Raw genomic sequence first — 15870 nt, 5'->3', positions numbered from 1 at the left:
GTGCGGGAAGGAGCTTGACATGAAGCCGGCTCACGTCACGTAGATGAGAGCGAAAGATGGGAAGAAAAGAAAAAAGAAAAGATTTGGGAGGCGTCTGGAGCAAAAGAGTGATAATTTGTTTGCCCGGTCGAACTGCATGGATCGAGGGCTGTATGCTTCCTAGGCGCTGTGTGTACAAAGACGGCTGCTTACTCTCTTTCTAAAGCTTCCCGCAGAACACCTTCGCTTCAATGTGAGCGGGAAAAACCCTCCGGGATCCGAAAGCGGTGCTCGTCACGGCATACGCCCATAAGCGGCAAGATCGGAAGGAACTACAGTCATAAGCCGCCCAGAGAACAGGCAGCGCGAACTGGCTTCAAGTTTGTGCGTGCATGTCTGTTTCTGCGTTCATGTTTATGTGACGACTGCACCTGGAAAAAGCTTGTTTACGGTGGCTCCGCAAAGTAAAGCGTTACAGCTCGAGGCCAGAACTAGGGAGGCGTATGTGAATTTCTAGATTTATTTCAGCTGACAGTTTCAGCCTTCTCATCTCACGACGAGCCCAGTTTTGGCAAAGCAGCCCGTGCGCTCTGATCGCAGAATTTTTAAATCTTCGTTTATCGTCCACGCGACAGCAACTTAGAGCGTCATCCGCAACGCTCGCAGTGAGCAGTAACAGATGCGGGTGGGCAACATGATGTGCGAAAGACACTGAAAATGGCAGGTTGCGCTAACGACATTTTTACTTCCACGCATGATGGGTCGTGCAGAAAAAGGTTTGTATGAAAGCTGCAGCATATTATGTCACTTGGAGTACGCGAGGCATGTATAATGCCACCATTTTGAATGCGGACGTAATCAGAAATACTGGCCAAGCACTTTTCTGAGCCGGCAGTACGTATGAATGTAATTTTTTTTCATCTCGCGTAAGGTTTCACTTTAAAAATCAGCATGTCCGCAGATCTCCTCTCTCCAGGCTTACATTTTAGTGCTGTTGATGTTATCGTTACCGTCAATAATGTTCATATTTGGCTTTTGAAAGCGGTCTTACATACTATGTGCCAACGATGGTTGGCACACTCACTCACTCACTCACTCACTCACTCACTCACTCACTCACTCACTCACTCACTCACTCACTCACTCACTCACTCACTCACTCACTCACTCACTCACTCACTCACTCACTCACTCACTCACTCACTCACTCACTCACTCACTCACTCACTCACTCACTCACTCACTCACTCACTCACTCACTCACTCACTCACTCACTCACTCACGCACTCAGGAATTAGCAATTTTTTACATTTGCCAGAGAACCAATATTCTCCTTTCATTACTGTTGAGATGAATGCTTTTCTCAGTAGATGCTATATGCGGCGTATAGTCCCTTAGGAGCCTCCGGAAGAGACGCTTAGACTTTTGATGCGGTTTAGAGAGTCGTGCGAAGCGTGTGCGACGACGACGTCAAGTCAAACGGCTAAGAGGGCGCTAGCTTCAAAATCGCAGCGATATCTTTACGCTGCCAAACCAGACAACAAACACTCTTCGTGAGAATCCAGCAAGCTGAGGCCCTCATCAGAAATCACAAGAAAGATGACGCCCTGCGCAGTATACGACCACTCTACTGCATTTCTTCGCTCCCCCTCAATGAAGAAAAAGGAAAGCTAAAACGTGAAAAGGGCGGAATCGCTTTCCGACTTCATTTTCTGGTCAACCCCAACGACAGGCGCAATCGAAAGGGTCCTTCGTTGAGAAAGAAGTACGGTGAACAAGGCTAGAGCCCAAATCACGTCATTCATTTGATCTCTGCTGCCCGGCGGCTCAAGATTAACGGCGGAACGCGCTAGCGATGCCTGAGAACGCGCAATCGCCGTTATTTGCGCCCTGCGATTTCTCGGAGGCCGCCTGGACTCGAACACGCACCCTCTATGGAGACCGAGACTTGTCCAGTTTGTTCGCAGGCCTCACATCGAGTTAGGATGAGCTGAGTGCATGTTTTATATACATATATACAGCAGCCTGGAACAAGGGAGGTAGGCTCTGCTCTGACAGGATTTTATTGTCGGTGACCTCCTAAAGACGTGCGAAATGGAGGGCGTGCACACGTTCGACGGAAGATGTGACCGCGCACTTAAATCTGATGACGGGGAGGGGCTGTGCTAAAGAAGGTTTCATCGCGTGGGGGAAATCATTAGAAGAATGGCGCGCGTGATCCTATCTCGGTAGCTTTGGAGTCCACGTGCTGAAGCGAAAGAGTAGATCACCACCGTGATGAGTCCTGGTCGGCACATTTATTAAATGTCGGATCTATACTGAGTGCAGGAGTCGAAGTCGGCGAAGCGCTGTTTTTTCTCGGTTGGATGCTGTCATCATTTATATCCATTCCAGCAGTCGGGGCTGTACGGCGTTATTGCACCTCATTTCTCGAAAGCTGCGTGCGGGAGTGAAGCGTCTCCAGTTCGATGACAATAACTTCTGTTGGCGCAGGCCCCGTGGTTTGACCCCGCAGTTTTGTTATTAGGGGCTTATTCGCATCCTGGTGCGCCTGCCGCCTACGCGACGGTAGTCTTAGCTTCTTCGCATTATACCGTGCGTGAGAGGAAAACTTCGTGCGAGAGCTACTTCTGGTTGAAAAAAACATAAGCTGAATAATGTCGAACGAACGGAAGTCGACAGCAAGATGGCAATGTTCTTTTATGCAGCGATATCGTTTCGCTGCATGACACCTAATTTTCAATTCTCCCGATTACTTTATGAGGATATCGATAATTGCAGGTTCTAAAAAGAACCTGTTTACAAAATCGTGTACCTATATTTTTCTCTCATTGTATGCAGCTATTTCTTCGCGTGGATTACCATGACTAATTGCAGCATTTCCGACTATATACTAAACCTGCTCCCTATTCCAGACCCAATTCAAACAAGTTCCCCACAAGAAGAGCTCATTAAAAACGCCCAATTAATGCTGTAGCAGTACGTAGTGAGAGTTGGTAGTGTTTAAACGAGTGATTCCAATCAGATGTCCAGTCAGTATCTGCGCTCTGGCCGACTGGTTTCAATAGGTTCGATTGGAACATATTCTATGCCGAACCCAGATGGTAGATAAGTGATAAAAAAGGCCTCAAGTTATGAACTACAAGAAAACGCTGCTATGCACCGAGTTGATGACATCAGCCTGTTCTCGTACTGTGCTGACAGAATTATGCACTGGCAAACTAGAATTCCTTCGAGGTACTTTTTCAGATAGAGTTTGTATTTAGCGCCTGCCTTAATAAATATTTCGTGGTTGCTGAAGAGAAATTGTGTTCAGCAGAAAAGGAAGATACCGATATCTCTTCCAGGTGCAATTGATCATTTTTATTCAAACACACTCCTGCCAGACCTCATCAAAGCCAGTTCGTGAGTGTTCTAACTAAACACACTGTAGCGAACCACGACGGCCGCGCCTGATACGGCCTAGGCCGATCGCTGCCAGAGCGCTGACGACAACGAAGCGTCGCTAAAAGACGAAGTGTCGCCGCGCTGCACGAGATCGCTTGGGTCGGACTGGCCGTCTTCTGCGCTGCCCGCCGTTCTGCTCGCCGTTTTGTGTCGCCTGCCGTGAACACCACGCCCTGTACCATTTGTGCAGAAACCCCCTTTCACTTGGTGGAGGTGCGGATTTACTGCCTTCTTGGCACTTCAAGGCCGTCCGCTTCCGAATTTCACGATGCCTCAAGATTGAATTGAATTGAATTGAATTTATTTTTCCAGAACAACTGGAAGGATTTCCAGGCAAAAAGCTGCTTTCGCAGCTTGACTGGGCCCGGAAAACCGTTACATACAGTGGCTTAGACATTTAAGGTGATTGAAATAAACATAAACAAGATACAACAAAAGGAGAACAAAAGTACACAATATTTGAATACAAACAATAAAATACACTTACAATGAAATATACATACATTAAAGCAGAGTACACACATCAAGTTGTATAAAATGATCAAAAATTTTAGAACATAGTGCATCTAGAGAATCAGAAATACATAATGAGTGCAAAAAAACAAAAACAAAAAAAAAACATCACATATCAACAAAATACCGTCGCAGTTTTTTGAACATTTTAATGAACATTTCATTAAATCTGTACCAAAAGAAAATAACCCAGCAAGTTTGGATATGGCTATTCATAGTGTTCCTGAAAGTTTGTTTTTGCAGCCAACTAATGAATCAGAGGTCTACACAAAATTTATGCATTTGAATAACAGTGCAGCATTAGATGTAGACAATATCCAAGTAAAGCCTGTTAAATATGTTTTGGAGCATATTCTTCCTGTTCTAACTCATATCTATAACTTGGTACTTGAAACGGGCATATTTCCAATTGCCATGAAGAAAGCTAGATTAACTGCAGTTCATAAAGGAGGCGATAAAAATTTGGTTTCAAATTACAGGCCAATATCTGTCCTCCCAATATTTTCAAAGGGGCTAGAGAAATTAATCTATGATCGAGTAATTCTTTTTCTAGATAAGCATAATGTGCTAACCAATGCTCAACATGGATTTCGGAAAAATAGATCAACCGAGACAGCCTTATTGACTCTGAAAGAAAATATACTAGAAAATATAGAAAATAACAATTATACTTTAGGTTTATTTATTGACTTCACGAAAGCTTTTGATTGTCTTAATCATGATATACTACTGCATAAGCTTTCACTCTACGGAATTCGGGGCATACCACTGGAACTGTTTCGATCATATCTCAGTGGTAGAAAACAGTGCGTATGCGTCGATAGAAAACAGTCAAACTTTTTAACAGTTACTCATGGCGTACCACAAGGAAGTGTTTTGGGGCCTTTATTATTTAATTTATATATAAATGATATTGTTACACTGGACCAAACGGCGAAGTTCATAATATATGCAGATGACAGCACAGTGTTATTTTCTGGCCAAAGTGTACCCAAATTAGTATTAAAATGCAATGACGTGCTTGACAAGCTCTTGCTCTGGTCGCAGAGCAACAAGATAAATATTAATGCAGCAAAAACTAAAGCAATTATCTTCCGGGCAAAAAATAAACCACTTAAAATTCAACACGCAATTAGATATGCTGATAATGAGATTGAAATTGTGCATGAGCATAAAATTCTGGGAGTAGTTTTCTCAGCTAATCTTAGCTGGGATACGCAGGTTTATAACATCTGTAAAAAGCTCGCTGCGACAACAGGAGCACTGTCACGATGCCGCACGCTACTACCCTCAAAGGTTAAGCGACAAATTTATTATGCACTCTTCGAGTCTCATATTAATTATTGCAGTTTAATATGGGCAACCACTACGAAAGCAAATATCGCGATGATTCTGCGCCTCCAAAAGAAAGCCCTTCGTCACATCGCAAATGTACACTACTTATCCCCAACAAACATTCTCTTTCCATTATATCACATCATCAGCATTGACCACATGTACGACTTCCGGATGTTACGTTTGTTTTATTTTTCTAATAGCTCTTACAAGGCCTTTATTACAGAAACAGCGTCCTTAAAAACTAAACATACCTCAGCTAATACCCGCAGCACGGATACTTGGTTTGTTCCTCATTTCAGGACTAATTATAAACTACAAACACTGCAACACAATCTTCCGCATGTACTTAACAAATATAAACATACCACAGATTTCACATTCCGAAGAGCCGCCGATCCTTCTGCCACACACGTCTGCCCCACAGCTGCCGACAGTCGTCTGCGCTGGAGCTTTGCGCCAGCGCGACCCCACTGTCTTCAGCGGTACCGGGGACCACGACGTCGAGGACTGGCTAGCCTCGCACGAGCGGGTCAGTACCCACAACAAATGGGACGATCCCCTAAAACTGAACAACGTCATTTTCTATCTGACGGACGTTGCCAATCTGTGGTACCGCAACCATGAGCCTGACATCACATCGTGGTCCGCCTTTAAGCAAAATTTCGCTGACGTCTTCGGCCGGCCTGCGGTGCGCAAGCTGCGTGCTGAGCAACGCCTGCGTGCTCGGGCGCAGCTTCCTGGTGAAAATTTCACCAGTTATATAGAGGACGTGGTGGATCTGTGCAAACGTGTGGATGCTTCGATGCCCGAGCGCGCCAAGATCGACCACATTTTCAAGGGCATTGACGACGACGCATTCCAGATGCTTCTCGCCAAAAATCCAGCCACCGTCGTCGACGTCATCGCACAATGCCAGAGGTACGACGAACTCCGTAAGCGCCGTCTTCTCACTCGCTCTCCACTCTCTCCACCGGAGCCTCTGGGCGCTTTGACATCCGGCTCCGACCAGTCACTACTGCTGCCCCAGATCCAGCAGTATATTCGCGAGGAAGTCGCTCGACAGCTGTCTCTCGTCCACCCGAGTACTGCCGCTTCCTCTTCTCTTGTGCCTTCGCTGCAGCGCGTCATCCGCGAACAAGTGTCCGAAGCTCTTCCTCCTCCCCCTGAGTTCCTTCCGTCCCTCCTTTGACGTACGCCGGCGCCGCAGCACATTATAGCCAATCCACCCCTGTGGCAGCGCCCTTGACGTACGCCGCCGTGGCTGCACGGCCTGCGGTGTTACCACCTCGTCAGCCTGTTCTGCGCCCGGCACCGGCCCCACCAGCGGCTCCGCTTCCTCCTTCCCCTTCGCCATATTACAACCCTTGGCGCACACCAGACAATCGTCCGATATGCTTTTCGTGTGGCTTCCCCGGACATGTGGCCCGCCACTGTCGACGCCGCATGGTCGCCCCTAGAGCGGTTGCGCCTCCTGCCTGTTCACCTCAGCAGCTCCGTTCTGTTCCACCTCCGGAGCCCTACGCCACTGACGATCGTCCGTATACGACCCGTCGATCCCCGTCCCCACGTCGCCGTTCACTTTCACCTATGCGCCGTCGCCCTACATCTGCTGACGAGGGAAACTAAATTCCGCAGTTCCCGAGGCAAGAACTGCGTGCTCTTCAAACAGCTCAAGGTCTCAACTTTCTCCCGCGAACGTTCTATTGGTTTCCGTCGATGGTTTTTCTGTGTACGCGCTTGTGGATACGGGTGCTGCTGTGTCTGTCATTCATGACAGACTGTGACGTCGGTTACGAAAAGTGACGACTTCATTTTCTGGTTTGTCGCTTCGGACTGCTACCGAAGAGAGGATCGCACCTTTGGCCGCATGCACAGCGCGGGTCGTCATTACCGACATTTTGTACAGTGTTGAGTTCGTGGTCCTGCCACCTTGTTCCCACGACGTAATTCTCGGGTGGGACTTCCTATCAAAAAAATAACGCCGTGATAGATTGCGCCCGCACAGAGGTAGAATTTTCTGTGTTGTCTGACGAACCGGCCGACAACCACCATTCCCAGTGTCCGCAGAAGATCACAGTAACTGAAGACGTCGACATCGCTCCGGAGGCTTCAGCGCTGGTATCCCTCTCGTGCCCTGCCATTTACGATCTGAAATTTGCGCATCTTACCACGCTGACCCTCAGTGTGCGCACGCTGGTGTGCTGAAAACATTCAAACGAATCTCTCAGCGCTACTATTGGCGCGGCATATACGCCTATATTCGAAAATACGTCCGATCGTGCATCGCCTGTCAGCGGCGGAAGACTTCCACTCCCCGAGTGACCGGCCCCTTACAACCACTCCCATGCCCAGCGCGTCCTTTCGATCGCGTTGGCGTTGACCTTTACGGACCGCTTCCCTGTACGGTCTCTGGGAACCGTTGGATTATCGTCGGCGTCGACCACCTCACCCGGTATGCCGAGACAGCCGCCCTTCCTGCTGCGACTAGCCGCGAAGTTGCTACGTTCCTGCTTCACCATTTTGTTCTTCATCACGGCGCGCCGCGCGAGCTGCTCAGTGACAGAGGCTGCGCCTTCCTTTCCCAAGTCGTTGAAGCACTGCTTGCCGAATGTCGCATCGTACATCGGACCACCACTGCCTACCATCCTCAAACTAACGGGCTGACCGAGCGCTTCAACCGTACTCTCGGAGACATGCTCACGATGTACGTCGCAGCAGATCAGACCAACTGGGATGCCGTCCTCCCTTTCGTGACATACGCGTACAACACCGCCACGCAGTCCACCACCGGCTTTACCCCTTTCTTCCTTCTGTATGGGCGTGAGCCGTCGTCCACGATGGACACCATATTGCCTTATAATCCTGACGCCTGCGAGTGGACGCCTCTCTCCGAAGTCGCAAAGCATGCAGAAGACTGCCGCCAGTTGGCGCGCTCTTTTACCTCCGACTCCCAAGGCCGCCAAAAGCATCGTCACGATAACGTTAGCAGGCAATACCTTTTTCCGGTTGGATCCCTAGTTTGGCTATGGGTTCCCGGCACACCACCCGGATTGTCATCTAAATTTCGCACAGAATACCACGGGCCTTATCGCGTCGTCCAGCAAACGTCGCCAGTCAACTACGTCGTGGAGCCGCTCAACCCCTCTTCGGACCTGCGCCATCGTGGTCGGGAAACCGTCCACGTCAGCCGCCTGAAGACTTACTACGACCCGCTCCATTTGCCCTCGCCATAAGTCGCCAGGGTGGCTCCTCTTCGTTCACGGGGCAATTGTAGCGAACCACGACGGCCGCGCCTGATACGGCCTAGGCCGATCGCTGCCAGAGCGCTGACGACGACGAAGCGTCGCTAAAAGACGAAGTGTCGCCGCGCTGCACGAGATCGCTTGGGTCGGACTGGCCGTCTTCTGCGCTGCCCGCCGTTCTGCTCGCCGCTTTGTGTCGCCTGCCGTGAACACCACGCCCTGTACCATTTGTGCAGAAACCCCATTTCAACACTAATGATTAATCTCTTAAAATTCAAAAAAGTTTTAATGCACTGTAAAACTGCTTGGAAAGTAATATTACATCATCAGGATTTGTGAAATTAACCCCCTAGAAGTCGTGCCACCGTTTCTTCTTTTTCCAGAGATGTACGTGAAGGTTGAAATTAAGAAAACGAAGAACAACTTTAGTACTGTTGGCACAATCAGTCAGCAAAAAAATGGCGGAGGACGTACTGCCGCGTGTACTGTTTTGAGAAGCATTGTTGGCGGCGTTCTCTTGTTTATTTCAAAATGAAGCACTCTGTTTGCGGTGTGAAGGGTGCAGAATTGACCTGAAACAACGAACTCAGTGCTACGTGGAGCCCACTTAGAAAAAGCTGAGAGTTCGCATTTTTTAGAAAGCGCCTTACAAGGGTGTGGTATAATTGATTAATGGAACACCGCTTCGCTTGATAGCACTCGCTTCTTTTGCCGTAGCAAAAACAGCTCACATACACCTGCCGGCATGAAGTCATAAGCAAGGCGCTGGTGTTATGGTTCACACCGAAACATTTCGCAAGCAGCACTGGCTCTTGGACCAACATTGGAAATGGCTGGTGTCACCATGGTGCTTTGCAGGACCGGAATTTGCCAATACATTCCCAATAGTGGGCCGACTAGCTGTGCTGCTGGGATTAAAGGACTAAAAGTTTGCAAATGCGCAAAACTTCGTGCTGAAGGCACCACACGGAGGCATAAAAAGACAAAAGCATCATACTGGTACGCTACTTCAATTGCTATCCTTGCCCTTTTGTCCTTGTGCTTTGTGCACAAGCGTTTTCACCCCGCTTCATATGGTGAAACTAATTTGTTAATACCCTGATAGCTAAATATTTAATGAAATATAAATTAAGCCAGATAGTATTTCTAAAGGAATGAGAACAATCAGCTTATACATTGCGCAATTTTAGGGAGTAAAAAATAAACAAAAATAGAAAATTGCTCTCACGCGTATGGCTTCAGCTGGGTCATACTAAAGGCCAAGTTACAGGCAATACTATCCGGTCCGCGAAGGATTAAATATTTAACACAGGATCTAACAGTCGACGTACGAGAATAAAAGAAACATTAAATTAATAAATTTAACGCTGAAAGCTCAATTCTCTTGCTCCATTTGCTCCACTTTGCATGACACAAGCAGGGTCTAGTAAAAGAAAACAATAAAGCTAAAATTTCGCGAAGCACACGAAACGGCGAGGACGTGGTGACAGGATTGAAAGTGCCAGCGATGGCTCAACTGAGGGTGCGATTTGTAGAACTCTGCGCACGTTGTCGGTCGGGGCTCATGCGAGCGTATTGAATTTGCTTTGGCCGTGCGCTGAGCCAGAGCGGTCACGAACAAAGGGTCCACGCCATTGCGCGCTTATAAATGGGCAGATGCGGCCCCTGAAGACGGAAAGCGACAGGGGATCCCCCAGGGTGCGCCACTACACGAAATGGTTCAGACTGAAGAAGGGAGAAAAGAAAGGGCTTCCAGAGCGGACTTGCGATGGAAAGTTTTGTTCCTTTCCGATACACGTGACACGTCCGTAAACGCCGCAAAATTCCGACATGAAACTGAAACGAGGAGAGCAATACGGGCGCTATGGCGCCACGACTGCACAACGTGAGAACGGCTGGAACCAAGAGCAGAAGAAAAAAAAACACGAATAAGAACACCGAATACATCACGGCTGGTGAATGCGGACCCGGTGTCAAAGGTGACGGTCCTTTTTGTCGTTAGGTAAAGAGAGGGTGACAACGAAATAAAATTTCAGGGGGCACTTTCGCTCTCTAAAGTGCTGCAAGGCAAAAGCGTTTCCTGGCGCACTGTTTGTTTCTTTCAATATTTTTCATATATTTTTTTATTTTATTGGTCTTATTTGTTTCTTCTCTTGTTTTTAATTTTTTCTTTTGTTATCTTTATTATTTTTATTTTTTATTTTTTTATGAAACCTTTGACACCTTCTGGTTGTTTGGTTTATGGGGTTTAATGTCCCAAAGCGACTAAGGCTATGAGAGACGCCGTAGTGAAGGGCTCCGGAAATTTCGGCCACCTGGGGTTCTTTAACGTGCACTGACATCGCTCAGTACACGGGCCCCTAGAATTTTTGAAACCTTCTTACGAAACCGAAAACTTTCTCAGTTTTGGGAGAAGCGCGCGGTCACATATGACGGCTGTATGACGTGCCCGACCCTTGTGTGTCTCGCTATCACGCCCAACTTACCAGAGGTAGAGCTACGTGGACGCACCTACACACAGCACAGCTGACTCTCCAGGCAAGGAGGGATCGTGACAGACATTAGCGCAAACTTTTCGTAAGCAAGAGTGGACCACATTTTAGGAGACCGTCTGGTACCTGCCTCGTATCTCTTTCACGTACAGGCGCGAATTTGCTGACCGCTCAGCGGACAGCCTGAATGAAGTCAGACGTCTCTCGACATCTACGACAGGGTTGCGGAAGCGTGTTTAAGTGCGCGCCTTTTGCGCCAATAGATATATTCCTTACGTTCCGAGGACGCTGTCGTAGCATCAGTAGGAACAACGTCTGTTTGGCAGCATCCGACGACGTACCGCACGGTATGGACGACGAAAGCGTCACACCACTGTCATATCAAGCTTCTCCGAACTCCTCTGATGCCGTGAGGAGAAGCCTAAAAATTAATCGTTGATGTCGTCACTATTGTATATGTGAACTCAAAAACATTTGGGGTGATGTTTCAGCAGTGGAGAAGACTGAAATTTAATCATCTATTACGTAACAATATTATATATATGCGCAAAAGCACTTGGCGTGCCTTAGTTACAGCCATATAGAGTTGAATCATTGATAATAGCGGAATCTCAAATAGTTTACCCTGAATTGCCGGCAGTTGCCCATGAATTGCGGGAAGATTAAGTCCAAAGCTCATTCCTCCTGTGGTGAACAACCCAAACCTCAATGATATTATTAAATTGAGATTATGCTATAAACATTTCATCAGAGGGAGGGATGTAATCTTCGCGCCGGTTGGCCGCTCCGGCAGTAACAGTAACGCCTTGTTTATAGTGATGCAATAGAGGTTTCTAGCCTATCTGCCCGGGACGATGAAGAAGACCATAGAAGGAGAACATTTTATAGATAATTTTGTGCTAATTAAAAGGTGTGACCAAACTACGACTGGAAGCTGAGGCGCTATCTCAAGCTACAGATGCGAACGCTACGCGCGGCCTAAGGAGAACTGAATCAAGAAACTCGATTCGAAGAGATTTTCTAATAAACCGAAGAATGACCTCATTGTGCGTCTCATTGTGCGTGAATTTATGCGAGAAACATGCAACAGGAAATCGTCTTCCGTCTAAAATAACGAAAATATCTCTAACGCGGGCGAAACAGGGTATTTTTCCGCCAAGAATGGTGTAACTCAACATTACGTGCGACACGCCCCCACACAGCCGAGCCGACAGCTCTCGCCGTAAAAAACAAAAAAAAAAACAAAGGCAAAGCAAGCAACCCAAGCAAGCATCAAAAGCACCAAAGATAATGGAAAGGGAATGTGGCCAGGTCTTTCTAACGGTAACTGTAGACGGAAAAAACCCTGCTAGAAAGCCACAAGCTTGCAATTATTGAATTTCGAAATGCGGAGCTGGCTAGAAAAAGGAACAAAGTAAAAAAAAGGGCGGAATGAGCATGAAAAGCAGCGTGTCCATGAAGGCCGGTTGCGATCGGATTATGGTAGCAGGAACGGATCTGGGGGAAGAGGCAGATCCGTTCCTGCTACCATAATCCGATCGCAACCGGCCTTCATGGACACGCTGCTTTTCATGCTCATTCCGCCTTTTTTTTTACTCCGATTCACAAGCTCTGCGCCAGCGAACACGCGCTCTAATTCCTCCGTGTTCGCACCCTCTCCCCCGTAGTCTTACTCGGCAGGAGGAGGTATCAGTGCGCCGGATTCGGGCAGGGGCGGCCCTGACCCCTTCTGTCCGTTATCGGTGGGGTGATAAATATCTGCCAGAAACTGACAGGTGCCCTCACTGCGGCGCTGCACCGGACATTTGTGATGTGCGGCACCTGTTGTGGACTTGCCCAGCGACGGCCCCTATTAGAAAACGGCTCCTCAGGGAGGTCGGCCTGTGGTGGAACCGCGACGGGGACTATGTGAAGTGTACAACATGAACTGGTGGGCGAGTTGGTCTGACATATTTTCTAGTGAAGCAGCGCAACGGCACAAGGCCAACGGAAGAAGAGGACAAACACAGCGCTGAACTGACAACAAATGTTTATTCCGGATGCATTCAGCATATGTATATACAGGGTGTTTCACCTAAGACTTTCTGTAATTTTTAAAAATAAGCTATTTGAATTAGATGCGCGCTTTTTCTGGCATAGCATTGTCAGTGGTGTAGTACATCATAATACAGCTAAGACGTGCTAACTAGCAGGCTTATTAACCAATATTTAATAGTTAACTTTTAAACTATTACCGTTGGGCTCCTTAATTATTGAGAGGCATGTAGACCACCGTAAGTAATATCGATATCCGTTTTTAGAATTTAGAGAACGCGATGATCCTCGGCGCTGTGGCCCAACAAATTTTGGCTATCTCGACGAGTTAGGTTCACTGGAGAGGTTGCTTTGCCTGCAAGCTTCTCAAACCGCATGTATTTTGGCGCGATGTAGGCGAAATTTGTTGGGCCACAGCGCCGAGGATAATCGCGTTCTCGAAATTCTAAAAACGGATATGGACATTACTTACGGTGGGCTACATGCCTCTTAATAATTAACGAGCCCAACGGTAATAGTTTAAAAGTTAACTATTAAATATTGGTTAACAAATCTGCTAGTTAGCACGTCTTAGCTGCATTATGATGTACTACACCACTGACAATGCTATGCCAGAAAAAGCGCGCATCTAATTCAAATAGCTTATTTTTAAAAATTGCAGAAAGTCTTAGGTGAAACAGCCTGTATATGCTGAATGCATCCGGAATAAACATTTGTTGTCAGTTCAGCGCTGTGTTTGTCCTCTTCTTCCGTTGGCCTTGTGCCGTTGCGCTGCTTCACTAGAAAATATGTGAAGTGGACTATGGACAATCACTTCACAAGCAGCCTATGCGAGTACCTCGCCGAAACTGGTCTACACTCTTTCTTTTAACTTTCTGTAACCTACATTCCACTCCCCCTTTTCTCAACTTATGCCTCATGGCAGACTTCTCGAATAAAAAAAAAAAAAAAGATTATGGTAGCACGTTAGAGGCATAACACGGCCATTTCGGGGAAGGGAACGAACAAAGCACGCTGTAGACGCTGCACTGGACAGACGAGCGCACGGGCACAGCCACACAGAAGTAGGCGCAATCCTACGGAAAGTGACCACTCGCTTGCACCTACATGGACGAAAAAAAAATGGAGAGAAGAAAGTAGCGTTGCCAGGGAGAAGTGAGCAGAGCGGATAGTTGTTGGCGATGCGGGCAGTCTTAGGCAGCCAAATGACCCCTGGGTCCTTTCATGTAAGACGGACGATGTCCCATTTCTGGTTCCAGAAGACATTTTCGGTTTCCGTGAGATGGTCATTTTGAATGGAACAGAAAATTCCGTGTGCAGGAGAGTGCCGTTTTGCCTTACTGCTGCTTCGCTTCCCTGCCACTCCTCAAGCGTCCAGCGAGCAATCGCTATCGTAATTACCCCGAAGCCCTCCTGTTTTCCTCGGTGGCTGCCACATATTGCGCAACATCATATCCGTCCCGCCGACCAGCGCAGATGCGGCTCCATCTGGGGACATTTGGCGCAGTTATACTGGTTTTTGTGGAACATGCGAAGCGAGACAACAAGTCATACATTCGCTGTGGACTCCACGTACACCTTGCTGTTCTCGTCTTTGTATATTTTTGCTATTTATACTCGACTTCTGATGACAGGTTTTCTGCTTCTATGGGTCTTTTGATACGGTCCTTTTCGCAATTACATGACCTTTCCACTGTGTTTTCTTCATTTGGATTGCTCTTTTTTCACGCTTTTCTTAGTTTGCCTATCTAGGGGCATTCCGCTTTCCAGTAGCCTAACCAGACTCTGTCCCAGTATCTTCTCCATCTATCCAGTGCAAAACCAGGCGCGGAATTCTGCAGCAATATACACCAATCTACCTGAGGGCACTTCTACAATGCCGGTTCGAATTTCGCTCGAGGAAGAGACGCAACCACCGGGTACATGCATTTTAGAAGAACTGACGGGTGGGCTAGTTGGTCCTTTTGCATGGTTAGGGAACAGCGCAAGGACTAGACACAAGGAACATCCAAATACACGCACGGGCGCTGACTATCAACTGATTTTTATTTCGAAGTACAGGAATAATCTAGCAAAGAGAAAAAAAGGTGGTACATCAATAAGAGGCTTGCTCGGTCACGTGACTAGTCGCTGAATTTCGGTTCAAAGGTTGCTGCATACGCGTGTGTTGAAAGCGTATTTTTCCATTCACTATAAATAATTTCGCTCTGTACATGTGACGCCCATCGGATATTTTCAAGTGGAGTGCAGGTGTAACTGCACTTTTTTTTTAATGTGATCTCAGAGATGTATGAAAGAAGCATGAGCCAAATTAAACACGTATTCAAAAAGCCGGATAGAGCTGCAGCTACCCCGCCCCACACCCGCGTTTCTCATAGCAAACGTACTGTTCTAAGATCAAAGTGCTGCCAAAACAGCTACTTATGCCTGAACCAGCAGAGTAGCGCTATAATGCGGTCGCACAACAAACACATTATCCTGAAATTTGCAGAGGCGCCTCGAATGATATACTTCACGAGGGTCATCGCCGTGCAGCAGATATGACCGCTTCATGTTTTCTCTGCAGTTCACGCAGTTTTTCTTCCGAGAAAATATGGCGCAGCGGGCTGAGTTATTTTTATTTGCTGTTCCAAGCTGCCTATAGTGCTAAACTTAAAGCCTTATTGGCTTTATTGCCGTACCACACCAGGTGCAACGCAGCGCGCTTAATGTTCAGAACAGGACTCTACGCGCGACGTTATCATAACGCGCCGAGCTGACTGGCCATAATGCGAATCCCTGACTGGTCCTAACACAATGACGTCTTTTGTGTTAAACCAAAGCA

This window comes from Amblyomma mixtum, chromosome 8 (assembly GCF_055824585.1).
Source record: "Amblyomma mixtum isolate Tamu chromosome 8, ASM5582458v1, whole genome shotgun sequence".
NCBI lineage: Eukaryota > Metazoa > Arthropoda > Arachnida > Ixodida > Ixodidae > Amblyomma > Amblyomma mixtum.
This window is presented reverse-complemented; position numbering follows the sequence as displayed.